Source organism: Octopus sinensis, linkage group LG29 (assembly GCF_006345805.1).
Source record: "Octopus sinensis linkage group LG29, ASM634580v1, whole genome shotgun sequence".
NCBI lineage: Eukaryota > Metazoa > Mollusca > Cephalopoda > Octopoda > Octopodidae > Octopus > Octopus sinensis.
Genome location: NC_043025.1, coordinates 8,744,363 through 8,759,362, shown reverse-complemented (window position 1 = coordinate 8,759,362; position 15,000 = coordinate 8,744,363).

The following is a 15,000-nucleotide window of genomic DNA, read 5'->3' as shown; positions in this document are numbered from 1 at the left end:
TATGGTTTGTAAGATATTTGTTGTTCTTTTTCTTCAATTTCTGCAATTTCAACCAATCAATGATGTCTATTGAGGTAAAAAGCATTCTGTGCCATATGAATATGTCCCTCATTTAAGAAACAGATTGGGTTTATTTACATTTGTGAAGAAAAAAAGATACCCTTTCCCCCACCCCTAACCCTAACCCTAAAACAGATTGAAATGCAACAGATCGATACTAGGGTCATAATTATGGGTGACAATTTCACATGACACCTCTAGAAAAAACTGCCATTCAAACCGAAAAGATCCATAATTTGTAAGTGGGGGGGGGGGGCTACAGAAAAAGAGAAAACTGCAAAAGTCAGTGTGGGACAGGTGGAAATGAGAAAGGCCAGAGGCCTACAGATTGACAGGTAACAATTTACTTCAAGTGATGGAAGGTAATATGACATGCAACAAACCATTGATGCTCATTTGTAACGTCTGTATGTTTGAAAAATATAATTTTCCTAAATAAAATATCCTCTATATTTAAGGCCCCGACAAAGCTATATACATACATGTGTGTGTATGGGTTCTCATTTGTAAAATGAATAAATAATCTAACAGAAATTTTAATATTTCTATCTTTGAAAACCAGTGGATGTATTCCACTGAAATTAGGTAAATAATCCTTCGAACAGACGGTTAGTAGCGACGCCTGCTGGGTCTGGCTACTCTGCATTGATAAAGGGCAAATACCCTGAAACATGTCTGCAGATGTCTGACCAGCAAGGGGAAGCGGCTGACCTCCCCTGTTCGGAGGTTATAATGGACACAGGTTCGTGTGTCATATAGCAAGCTAGAGGCGATGGCCTCTTGGAGCTAATCAACGGCAGCTTTAGTCTTATATTTATGGACTGCCATATTAGCTTGGCGATAACTGTTAATAATCTAACATTATAATATCCCTAAATTGTTTCTTCATTTTCATCATCATCATCATCGTTTAGCGTCCGTTTTCCATGCTGGCATGGGTTGGACGGTGCAACTGGGGTCTGGGAAGCCAGAAGGCTGCACCAGGCCCAGTCAGATCTGGCAATGTTTCTATGGCTGGATGCCCTTCCTAATGCCAACCACTCCATGAGTGTAGTGGGTGCTTTTTACGTGCCACCGGCACAGGTGCCAGAGGAGGGTGCCAAACGGCCACGATCGGATGGTGCTTTTTTCGTGTCACCGGCACGGAGGCCAGGCAAGGCTGGCAAACGGCTACGATTGGATGGTGCTTTTTATGTGCCACCAGCACGGAAGCCAGTCGGGGCGGCGCTGGCAACGGCCACGTTCGGATGGTTCTCTTATGTGCCACCAGCACTGGTATCACAGCTACAATTTCCATTGACATTGATCGATTTTGATTTGATTTTATATAATAATAACAATGAAATTATTGTATACAGTGCTCACGTGCACCACAACTTGTCAGAAAGTGCGTATAAAGTATATGCAGTAATGTAGAAATGTCTGGGAAGTGAACAGTGTATGAGTCAGATACATGCTTGCTTGTGTGTATGGAGGGGAGAAGATCAGGTGTAGTGTTGGTGAATCTCAGGAAGCATGGAAGTTTTGAAGGATGCAGTGTTCCGACAACTAACAACTGATGCCAGCAATTTGTTCCAAAGTTTGGTTTTGTGCTGAGTTTTTTTCTTGAGAACACATTCTTCGTGGAAAATAGCGATTTTGACGTCTATATCTAGCATATTGACCGTCCACTTTTAGTGGTCAGTCCTTTAAATTTTGTATGTAATATATATATATATATATATATAATTAATTAATAAGGGTGAGAGAATTAGATACTAATTTAATAGTATATCTATTCAACACCAAGGGCCTAGTGCTCCGAGAAACCTGGATTATTATAATATTTTAAATATATTATAATATTTTTACAAAATAAATATAGAGAGTGGTCACTATATGGCTCACTCTAGCACCAGTTAATCCAAAAGGTTTCAACCACAAAAATACATGTTTCCCATGAAAGTCAGTACGATTGTTAGCACCACGGACAGGGCAAATAAAAAATAACAAAAATACAGATTATTTTGGGACAATTGTTTGAATTATAACGTCGGATGTAATCAATTGAACCACACGCGTATTTATCGTTATGGTAAAATCTGGCGTGTGATTGAGTGGATTTCATCCAGATAGTTTTGGCTGACGAGCTACAAGTGGATTTTTTTGGTAAGTAAAATTACATTTAATTCATTAATAGCGAAACAATTGTCCAAAATAATCTGTATTTTTGTTATTTTTATTTGCCCTGTCCGTGTGAGCTAACAATCGTACTGACTTTCATGGGAACATGTATTTTTGTGGTTGAAACCTTTTGGATTAACTGGTGCTAGAGTGAGCCATATAGTGACCACTCTCTATATCTATATATATATATATATATATATATATATATATATATATATATATATATATATATATATGTAGATAAAAGAGTGAAAAACTACAGAAGGCTTATGTTATAAGATTAAAGAATATATTTAAGTCGTTATGTTAGAAAAATGTTATAAAATCTTGTGTCTAGTAACATAGGGATCTTTTCCTTTTGAACGGCAGTTTTCAACACCGAAAAGACCTTATAGGAATAAGGACATAGCATTAAAAATTCCACGTTCAGGCACAAAATTTGACATAATAGTATATATTAGTTATAAACTGAATTCTAAGAAACGGATTTTGAAACGGTCTACTAACAGTTCCTATCATTAATATCTGACTGGTAAAAGTAAGTTACCGCCCTTGTATCGTTATTTTGCTTTATATTCGCAAGTGCCCGTTTTCCGTTTGTTTCATTTTTAGTAGAAAATATTTAAAAACCGATGAATCTTTCTACTTTTTTTTTGTATACTTCATTTATTTTGTATATATTTCCCATCTTCCAAACTCCTTTCTTTTTTTTGCAATTAAGCGTCATTTTCTTGGAGAAGTGCGTTTCTAAAAGAGCGCCGGAAAAACATCGTCAACGAAATTTTTTTGCAGAGAATTGCACATAGCCTAGGGCTGACCAACACCTTGTGAGTGGGTTTGCTAGACGGAAACTGAAAGAAGTCCGTCGTGTATGTATATATATATATATATATATATATATACACTCACACATATAGAGAGAGTTTACGGAAAAAAAAAACAAAAGACGAAAACAGGTGTTGTACAAAACAAACAGATGTATTAGTATAACGCTCAGGAATAGAAGTCTTTTACGTTTGGAGCCTACACTCTTCTACAGAAAGGGACACAGAAAAAAAAAAAGAAGGACAGAAAAAAAATTGTTGTAGTGGCTAACGATCTATCATACATACATATACATATACATATATATATACATATATATATATATATATATATATAATATATATATATATTATATACATATATATATATATATATATATATATATATATATATATATATATATATATATATATATATATATAATCAGCCGAAATTACTACGATGATCCGGTTCTTGACTGAAGACTGAGGGGTTCGAATGTCCTGTCCATGTTTATTGTATCGTCTTCTATGAGTTATACGTTCTTGTCCATGTTGTATTTTTCTACATACCTTAACATATATATATATATATTACACACACACCACACACACACATATATAAAAGACCCCCTTCGGTCATGAATGACCATGGGATTGCACCTAGAAAGTTACCCTCCTAGACACAAGTCCGGGCAAGGTTGTTTTTTATGGAAGACCAGCAGTCGCCCATGCATACCGGCCTCCCCTCTCCACGCCACCAGTGTTATCCAAGGGAAAGACAAAGGTCGATACAGCTTGGCACCAGTGACGTCGCAACTCATATATATATATATAAATTAAATTAGAGATAAAACCCCTATTAGGCAAATCAAACAGTGAAAAACATAAACCAAAACATAGAAATTAAAATATTTAATATAATATACAAAATATATAAAATTTAAAATTTAAATTATATATATATTACGGAGATGTACTTGCATAGCGAGTGACTTGATCTGAGATCGTGGGCTGAAACAAAATCAATTGCAGCGTGGAAGATATTTATAAGCCATTTAAAAACACAAAAAAATACCCCGTTAAATTTTTGATTTGTGTCAAAATATTTTCGTTGGTTTGAAACCCCGACCTGTCCACTTGACAAAACTTCGTGCTGCATCATGTTGCTACATGTGTGTGTTTGTGTGTGTGTGTGGTGTGTGTGTGTGTGTGTGTGTCGGTTTGTCCCCCCATCATCACTTGGCAACCAATGTTGGTGTGTTTATGCCCCTGTAACTTAGCGGTTCAACAAAAAGAGACTGACAGAATAAGTTCTGGGGTTGATTTCTTCAACTAAAAAAACCCTTTAGGGCAGTGCTGCAGCATGGCCGACTTCTTCCACAAAATAGGGATAACTGCGGCTTGTTGGAGAAATGAGCCCTGTCAGGTGGGGTGGTCGCTGCAGCGAGTGTCACTGGCCATTCTCCATGGCAATGCCCCCATTCTCTTTACTGCAGGGCTCAAGTGAGCACCCTACTTGTTCTGGGATATGTAGTCTCTTGCCCCTCCTCTCCTTCGGTCGCTTTCCCCCTACACCTTCCCGCCACCGGGTTTCTTTTTTTCCCCTTTTACTTTGTTTTCCTTTCTCATCCCTCTTCTTCCTTGTTTCTTTCACATGTATGTGGACCTTTCAAAAAAGTACCAGGCTTAACAAAAAATAAGTCCCGGGGTCATTCATTTGATTAAAAATTCTTCAAGCAGTGCCCCAGCATGGCCGCAGTCTATTAACTGGAACAAGAAAAGATGAAAATCAAATTATCTTACCTTTTTTATATAGTAAAAGTCACAGGAGACGGGAACTGCTTATTTAGAAGCTTCACACTCTTGCTCGGTCACAGAACGAATAATAAAAATAATAATGATGAAATTATTGTATACAGTGCTCAGGTGCACCACAACTTGTCAGAAGTGCGAAAGCATGGAAGTTTTGAAGGATGCAGTGCTCCGACAACTAACAACTGATGCTGGCAGTGTGTTCCATGCTTCAGCGTGTGTATGGAGGGGAGAAAATCAGGTGTAGTGTTGGGAATCTCTCAGGAGCAAGAAATTTTTGAAGGATGCAGTGCTCCGACAACTAACACACTGATGCCGGCAGTGTGTTCCATGCTTCAGCGTTGTGTATGGAGGGGAGAAAATCAGTGTAGTGTTGGCGAATCTCAAAAAGCATGGAAGTTTTGAAGGATGCAGTGCTCCGACAACTAACAACTGATGCCAGCAGTGTGTTCCATGCTCAGCGTGTGTATGGAGGGGAGAAAATCAGGTGTGTAGTGTTGGCGAATCTCTCAGGAAGCATGGAAGTTTTGAAGGATGCAGTGCTCCGACAACTAACAACTGATGCCGGCAGTTTGTTCCATACTTCAGCAACTCTCAGCGTGAAAAAATGTTTCCGAAAGTCATGGGAGCCGTGCTGTTTTCTGACTTTGTAAACCTGTCTAACACGGGTGTTAGACAGGTGGAGTTTTTAAATAATAATAATAATGAAATTATTGTATACAGTGCTCAGGTGCACCAAAACTTGTCAAAAGTGTATATAAAGTATATGCAGTAATGTACAAATGTCTGGAAAGCGAACAATGCATGAGTCAGATACATGCTTGCATGTGTATGGAGGGGAGAAAATCAGGTGTAGTGTTGGCGAATCTCAGGAAGCAGGGAAGTTTTGAAGGATGCAGTGCTCCGACAATTAACAACTGATGCCGGCAGTTTGTTCCATGCTATGTTTCCAAAAGTCATGGGAGCTGTGCTGTTTTCTGACTTTGTAAATATGTCCATGGGTGTTAGACAGGTGGAGTTTGAAAAGGTGCTCAGAGTTATTGTTTGTAAGATGGTTAATAATTTTATGGGTGTCTGCCAAATCAGCTGCCAGACGTCGAAGTTTTAATGTGTCCATGTCCAGGGAAGTAAGGCGTTCAGAATATGGTAAATGCCTGATGGAGGGTATTCGTTTGGTTGCACTTCGCTGAACGGCTTCCAGACGATTAATATCCTGGGCAAGATAGGGGTTCCAGACCGGTGATGCAAATTCCAGGTGAGGTCTTACCATAGCTATATAAAGCCGGAGAGCAGCTCACAATCTCTCTGAGAGGAAGGCATACAGCACATCTGCAATAATTGGAGGTTTTTTTATTCTTTTATTCTTGACTGCACTAAGCAAAGAAATCAAAGGTACATGAGTTGGGGGGAAACATTTGGTGGTAATGTTGAATTGGTTGGCATTAGTGAGCTGTACAAAGCATTAGTGAATTGTGCAAAGTCAGAGGCAATACTTCAGGAAAAAAATTCTTGTCAGAAGCTTTTAGTTTGCTTTCAAATGTACTTGAACTTTTGGGGTGCATTTCCATCAATGTAATGTTCTTGAGTGTAAAGAAGTGTCAGTTATGGCTGGGGATGAATGTGGCAAACGAGATATTGTTTCGAAATATTGTGATTGTGACAGTAGCATCAGATTCATAAATGAAACCCATTGAGAATATGAGGCTTTTCTATGTCCCTAGCTTTTTGTTAATGGAGGAGATGGTTACCACTTTAGCAGACCACAAGTTGGTGGAAACACTTCTAAGACACTGCCACATGAGCTAATGCATGGGAACGGAGCACAACAGTCCACCATCTGCCATATGAGCTAATGCATGGGAACTGAGCACAACAGTCCACCATCTGCCACATGAGCTAATGCATGGGAACGGAGCAAAACAGTCCACCATCTGCCACATGAGCTAATGCATGGGAACGGAGCAAAACAGTCCACCATCTGCCACATGAGCTAATGCATGGGAACGGAGCACAACAGTCCACAATCTGCCACATGAGCTAATCCATGGGAACGGAGCACAACAGTCCACCATCTGCCACATGAACTAATGCATGGGAACGGAGCACAACAGTCCACCATCTGCCATATGAGCTAATGCATGGGAACTGAGCACAACAGTCCACCATCTGCCACATGAGCTAATGCATGGGAACGGAGCAAAACAGTCCACCATCTGCCACATGAGCTAATGCATGGGAACGGAGCAAAACAGTCCACCATCTGCCACATGAGCTAATGCATGGGAACGGAGCACAACAGTCCACAATCTGCCACATGAGCTAATCCATGGGAACTGAGCACAACAGTCCACCATCTGCCACATGAGCTAATGCATGGGAACGGAGCACAACAGTCCACCATCTGCCACATGAGCTAATGCATGGGAACGGAGCACAACAGTCAACCATCTGCCACATGAGCTAATGTATGGGAACAGAGCACAACAGTCCACCATCTGCCACATGAGCTAATGCATGGGAACGGAGCACAACAGTCCACCATCTGCCACATGAGCTAATGTATGGGAACAGAGCACAGCAGTCCACCATCTGTTGCAGTCTTCTGACCAGGAATAGCAGCCTGTCATTTCTGCAGCGCTTTGTTACAGGTGTTCAAAAATGGGTTTTGCATCACAACAGAAAACAAAAAAGTGAACACCATCCACAAAAGTTCTTACTTTGTGTTTGATGGAGCCTAGAAGGTAACATCCTGACCAGCAAGTGTTGGGGATAAAAGAATGAGAGACTGTGAAAGAAGTTTGTGGTGGGATGACATCAAAGAATGAACTGAAGCAAATACCTGGATGACATCAAAGAATGAACTGAAGCAAATACCTGGTTGACTGTATGTGTGCAGTATTGCGCAGAGGGAACTGGCGAGTCTTGGAAGCTAATCCCTTGATTCAGGAAAGACTACAACACAGAGAGAACTTGAGGGTCTCGAAAGCCAACCTGTGACAAAAATCACAGACCCATCATACATGTTAGTTAGTTAGTTAGTTAATTTTTTGGCTCAAAATGCAAAAAGCAAGGCCATGTAGGGTGACATGGAGTTATGTACAGGGAGGGTGTTCATGCAAAGAGTCCAGGCCATTTCTGGTCAAGAGAGACTTTGAACCGAGCAGTCGTCGGCATCTTCACCATCTCGTCTGGCAGCTTATTCCACGGATCCGCAATCTGGACGGAGAAAGCCCCTCTCCTTTGATTGAGATGAAATCGTTGCAGATAGAGCTTTTCGGAGTGACCCCGCAACCGACGCTCTGGAGCAGGAGTGAAGAACAGCTCTTTCGATGTGATCACAAAAACACAAATTTCACAACTTGCGAAGTAAACACAGCAATGTCACGAGGCACACTGCCCCATGTAGGTCACTGCTAGCTCTCACTGCACATGCAACTGTGTGCTGCTATCTGTTGGTGTGCTGCAGAACTAATCTGGGCACTTTTTGATACCACATCATACATGTGTGGCCTCTATGGCCAAACCTCCACTTTCTCTCCCAGCTGAGAGGTCTTTGTCTTGCAAGTTCCAGTGCCAAGTCAAATGCACTCTTGCCAGTGCCACACATGATGTGCTTGTGTTGGTAAATGCACCTGTGCCAGTGGTACACGAAAGGTATCCAGCACATTTTATAAAATGGTTGGCATTATGAAGGACATCCAACCATAGAAACTGAATGAAAACAGACAATTGGAACCTGAACAGCTTTCTGACTGGTCAGCTCCTGTCCAACTCTCCAGCCTCTGCCAGCATGGAAAACTGACTTTAGATGACCATGACAACGATGATGTGTGTGAATAAAGACAGTTGCATCAAGAAGTTTGTTCCTTCTCGGGCCATGCCTGGTTCATAAGGGCCAGTTTCCCGGTTTCCTTGGCGTATAGGTTCCCCACCTGGACGGGATGCTGGTCCGTCGCAGGTGAGCTGCAAGATGCAAGAGGAAAGAGTGAGAGAAAGTTGTGGCGAAAGAGTCAGCTGAAGTTCGCCATTACCTTCTGCCGGAGCCGCGTGGAGCTTAGGTGTTTCGCTCATAAACACACACATCGCCCGGTCTGAGATTTGAACCCGTGATCCCTTGACCGCATGTCCACTGTTGTTTGTTTGTTCCTTCTCGAGCCCTGCCTGGCTCATAAGGGCCGGTTTCCCGGTTTCCTTGGCGTATAGGTTCCCCACCTGGACAGGACACCGGTCCATCGCAGGTGAGCTGCAAGATGCAGGAGGAAAGAGTGAGAGAAAGTTGTGGCAAAAGAGTCAGCAGACGTTTCGCCATTACCTTCTGCCGGAGCCGCGTGGAGCTTAGGTGTTTCGCTCATAAACACACACATCGCCCGGTCTGAGATTCGAACCTGCGATCCTTCGACCGCGAGTCAGCTGCTCTAACCACTAGGCCATGTGCCTCCACACACCAGGAAGTGCTGAGATCTAATTGTAGAAGGAATGTGTGAAAGGGGTAAATCCAAGAAGACATGGGATGAAGATGTTGAGACTCACAGAGAGGATGGCAAAAGAGGACTGATGCTTCAGGTAGTTTGCTGGGTTTGAGAAGACACATCAAGCTAAGTAAATATGTGGTTGTCCTTGCATACAGGCCATGTGTCCCCTGCAACCCTCTTCAGATGAGCATTCCTAATCTTGCTGGCCTGTGAGTGCCAGGGCCATGTAAAAAGCACCCAATACACTCTGTAAAGTGTTTGGCATTAGGAAGGGCATCAAGCCATAGAAATCATTCCAAAACAGAGACAACTGGATCCTGGGCAGCTCCTCTCAAACAATCCAACTCATACCAGCATGGAAAATGGACATTACACAATCATGATAACGATAGATCGTTAGCTTCTACATGCATTTTTTTTCTCTCCGTGTTTCTTTTCTGTGTATCTTTCTGTTGAAGAGCGTAGACTCGAAACGTAAAAGACTTGTTCTATTTCTATTCCTGAGCGCCATACTAATACAATTGTTTGTTTGTACTCCACCTGCCTTCGTCTTTTGTTTATTTTCGTAAACCTTGCCGTTATATATATATATATATATATATATATATAATATATATATATATATATATATATATATATTTTTTTTTTCTCTCCTTGTTTTTTTCTGTGTCCCTTTCTGTAGAAGAGTGTAGGCTCGAAACGTAAAAGACTTGTTCTATTTCTATTCCTGAGCGTTATACTAATACATTTGTTTGTTTGTACTCCACCTGCCTTCGTCTTTTGCTTATTTTCGTAAACTTTCCCATGATATATATATATATATGCATAGGAGTGGCTGTGTGGTAAGTAGCTTGCTTACCAACCACATGGTTCCGGGTTCAGTCCCACTGCGTGGCACCTTGGGCAAGTAGTATCTTCTAACTATAGCCTCAGGCCAACCAAAGCCTTGTAAGTGGATTGGTAGACGGAAACTGAAAGAAGTCTATCATATATATATATATATATATATATATATTATATATATATATATATATATAAATAGGCACAGGAGTGGTTGTGTGGTAAGTAGCTTACTTACCAACCACATGGTTCCGGGTTCAGTCCCATTGCATGGCACCTTGGGCAAGTAGTGTCTTCTAACAATAGCCTCGGGACGACCAAAGCCTTGTGAGTGGATTTGGTAGACGGAAACTGAAAGATGCCCATCGTATGTATGTATATATATATATATATATATATATATATATAATAGGCACAGGAGTGGTTGTGTGGTAAGTAGCTTGCTTACCAACCACATGGTTCCGGGTTCAGTCCCACTGTGTGGCACCTTGGGCAAGTGTCTTCTACTATAGCCTCGGGCCGACCAAATCCTTGTGAGTGGATTTGGTAGACGGAAACTGAAAGAAGCCCATCATATATATATATATATATATATATAAATAGGCACAGGAGTGGTTGTGTGGTAAGTAGCTTGCTTACCAATCACATGGTTCCGGGTTCAGTCCCACTGCATGGCACCTTGGGCAAGTAGTGTCTTCTAACAATAGCCTCGGGCCGACCAAAGCCTTGTGAGTGGATTTGGTAGACGGAAACTGAAAGAAGCCTGTCGTATATATGTATATGGACTCCGTGTGGGCAGTCATCTCAAAGTTTTTGTTCGTCATGATGCTGACATAAGTTCCTTGTCTTTCCTGATGAGAAGGCGGTATAATGCACCCTTTATTCCTTCGGAATTAGGAATATGCAGTCTTCGAAACATATGTCGAGAATAAAGGAATTTTGTTAAATCGTCGTTCGACTCCATTCTTTCATTTATTTATAGTAAAAAAAACACACAAATTTCCACACGAAAGCACATGATCTCTGCCCTTGGCATGTAGCTTCAACCGTGTTTTCTGACGTGAATTTGCTACCCGGGTATCGGTTAACTGAATTATCCATAATAAGATAATTCATTCAACTATTCAATTATATATATGTATGTATATATATATATATATATATATATATATATATATATTATATATATATATATGTGTGTGTGTGTGTGTGTTTGTGTGTCTGTGTTTGCCCCCTAGCATTGCTTGACACCCGATGCTGGTGTGTTTACGTCCCCGTCACTTAGTGGTTCGGCAAAAGAGACCGATAGAATAAGTACTGAGCTTACAGAGAATAAGTCCCAGGGTCAATTTGCTCGATTAAAGGCGTTGCTCCAGCATGGCCGCAGTCAAATGACTGAAACAAGTAAAAGAGTAAGAGGGTTTCTAAGTGCAATCCCATGGCCATTTATGAGCTAAAGTTTGGAACAGCTCTGAAAATTAGAATTTTTAATATTAATGCCGAAAGTTATATTTAATCTCTCTCTATATAAACGGCAGTTTGTCTGTGCGTGTTTCTGTGTGTCTGTTAGGTTGTACCCTCACCCTGACCACGGCTTTCAACTGATTCTGATGAAACTTGACACACACATAGCACAATGCCATAATTCAAAAGTAACGCAGCGAAAATTTTGAAAAGTTCCCCCAGTTCTGAAAAAAATCGATAAATTCGACATGGGGTCGAGAATCTAAGCTTTTTATATGCAACACATTTTCTGTCTAGGGGACACAACTCGACAGCTAGGGACAGCTAGGAACATCGTATACACAGAAGTATTTGAGTGAAGAGAAGACATTGCAACCTACACATGCGCCTTCATTCCCTAGAGGGAAAGGACTAGATTGGGATTAGTCGTTGCCTACTAGGGGCTCTTACATACCCAGGAAACGCTGGGCTATGCTGCTAGTGTGCTTATAAATTAGTTTGATAGTTGAGCTCTGATTGGCTGTATGCAAATAAGTTCATAACTAGGGTCCTGAACTCTCGTGGGAAAAAAATTTTGCGTCCAACGGCAGCAAATGGAAGCCCCCTGGCGGGTACACACTTTAGCTGTGCTAGAGAAAAGAGGTGCACTATTTTTTCAGTTTTCATGTACACATACACACGCATATACATACACATGGGTGGACCCAATGGGGGAGGCTGATCGGCACGTGTCCCCTTCAAGAAAGGACATGCACCCTTCTAAATAATGTGTGTGTGTGTGTGTCTATATGTGTGTGTCATCAAATCTAAGTAGAGACTTCAAACTTGAAATATTCAAAGCCACAGTCGAACCAATCCTACTATATGGCTCAGAAACCTGGACGTTATCAAAGAAGCTTGAGAGGCGGTTGGATGGAACCTACACTCGCCTCCTTATGAGAGCTCAAAATCTCTCGTGGAGGTGCCATCCAACTAAAATGCAAATATATGGGAAATTACCACCTGTGTCATCTCTTGTGAAAGGTAGGAGAGTCCAGTTTGCTGGACATTGTTGTAGAGCTGAAAACGAGGTAATTTCTACTCTTCTCCTCTGGAAGCCATCTGCTCGCAATACCAGAGGGCGCACACTCTCCTACCCTGATGTAATCTCCAGGGATACAGGCATCCAGCAACAGGACCTCCGTAATGCTATGATGGACCGTGAAGTCTGGCGCAACATGGTAAATTCCATTGTCTCGACCACGGTCGAACAATGATGATGATGATGTCTATATGTCTGTGTTTGTTCCCCACTGGTGGTGGTGTGTGAGTACCAGGATTAAAAAAAAAAATAAGGGTAAATTTTCAATTCTACTTTCAGAATTGTATTCCCTTCAGGCCTTGTGCCCTTCCTTGTGACTGCATACACAAACACACATATCCACCAGACTATTGTATGTTGTTATAGTTCTTTCTACTCTAGGCACAAGGCCCAAAATTTTTGGCGAGGGGGCCAGTCGATTTGATCGACCCCAGTACGCAACTGGTACTTAATTTATCGACCTCCGAAAGGATGGAAGGCAAAGTCGACTTCGGCGGAATTCGAACTCAGAACGTAAAGACAGACAAAATACTGCTAAGCATTTCGCCCAGCGTGTTAACGTTTCTTATTTCTTTACTACCCACAAGGGGCTAAACATAGAGGGGACAAACAAGGACAGACAAACGGATTAAGTCGATTATATCGACCCCAGTGTGTAACTGGTACTTATTTAATCAACCCTGAAAAGATGAAAGGCAAAGTCGACCTCGGCGAAATTTGAACTCAGAATGTAACGGCAGACGAAAAACCGCTAAGCATTTCGCCCGTTGTGCTAACGATTCTGCCAGCTCGCCGCCTTTGTATGTTGGCTTTCTTGAGAAAATTGTAATTTGTTTGTTTAACGTAGTTTAATTTTTCGAATTTTAACCAATCCTATGCTCTCTTTTGAGCTAAAATCATTTGCTGCGTCTAAAACTGAGACAATATCCTGTAACTTAATTGTTACGCGTGTAAAAAAAAACTAAAGCAATGGAATTAAATTAATTTAACAATTAAGAAAAAAAAATTTAGGATTAGGGTTAGGGGGGAAGTTTAGGGTTAGTTACAGGATGTTTCTCAGTTTAAGACGCAGCAAATGATTTTAGTTGAATGGAGGTTAAAATTGGATAAAATTGCTGAAATGCTCGGATTTTCAGACGAAATATCTTACAAACTATAGAATTTTCTCAATAAAACCAAGAGAAAATGATGTTTTATAAACACATTCTACCAGTATACGAAGTTTAAAAGTGTTTAGTTAACTAGAAATTGTGTTGACATCTGCCGTTCAAACGGAAAAGATCCGGGAATTGAAACCACGGTCTCACAATCGTGAGCTCAGCACCCTATCAACTAGGCAACAAGCCTTCACACACATTTTTTTCCTCTATACCTCTTTTGTTAGACTGCGGCACTGCTTTGAAGAATTTTTTGTCATATGTATCGCCCCAGTATCAATTTTTTCAAAAATCCTGGTACTTATTACATCGGTCCTTTTTGTCAAACCGCTAAGTTACGTGGATGTAAACACACCAACACAAGTTAAGCTATGGTTGGGGGACAAACACACACACACACATACTACAGGCTTCTTTCAGTTTCCATCTACCAAATCCACTCACAAGGCTTCGGTCAGATCGTGGCTATAGTAGAAGACACTTGCCCAAGTTGCTGCGCAGTGGGACTGAACCCAGAACCATGTGGTTGGTAAACTAGCTACTTAACACATACACACACACATACACATTATATATACAACCTATGGATCTTTTCGGTTTGAACGGCAGTTTTTTGTAGCGGTGTCATATGAAATTGTCACCCATAATTATGACCCTAGTATCGATCTATTGCATTTCAATATGTTTTAGGGTTAGGGTTAGGGGTGGGGGGAAGGGTATCTTTTTTTCTTCACAAATGTAAATAAACCCAATCTGTTTCTTAAACAAGGGACATATTCATACGGCACAGAATGTTTTTCACCTCAATAGACGTCATTGATTGGTTGAAATTGCAGAAATTGAAGAAAAAAAACAACAAATATCTTACAAATTATAGAATTTTCTCAATAAAGCCAAGAGAAAAAGATGTTTTATAAACACATTCTACCAGTATACGAAGTTTAAAAGTGTTTAATTACGTGGAAATTATTTTAAAAATCTGCCGTTCAAACCAAAAAGATCCATATATATATCATCGTTACCGACCAGGCTATCAGATGTTGCTACGCATCGCTGGTCACAATGCGCTTCGCATTGTTTTAGCCTTCAAATGACGCCACCCCACCCCGCTGGCTGAGCAAGCAGGCCAACAGAAGAAAGAG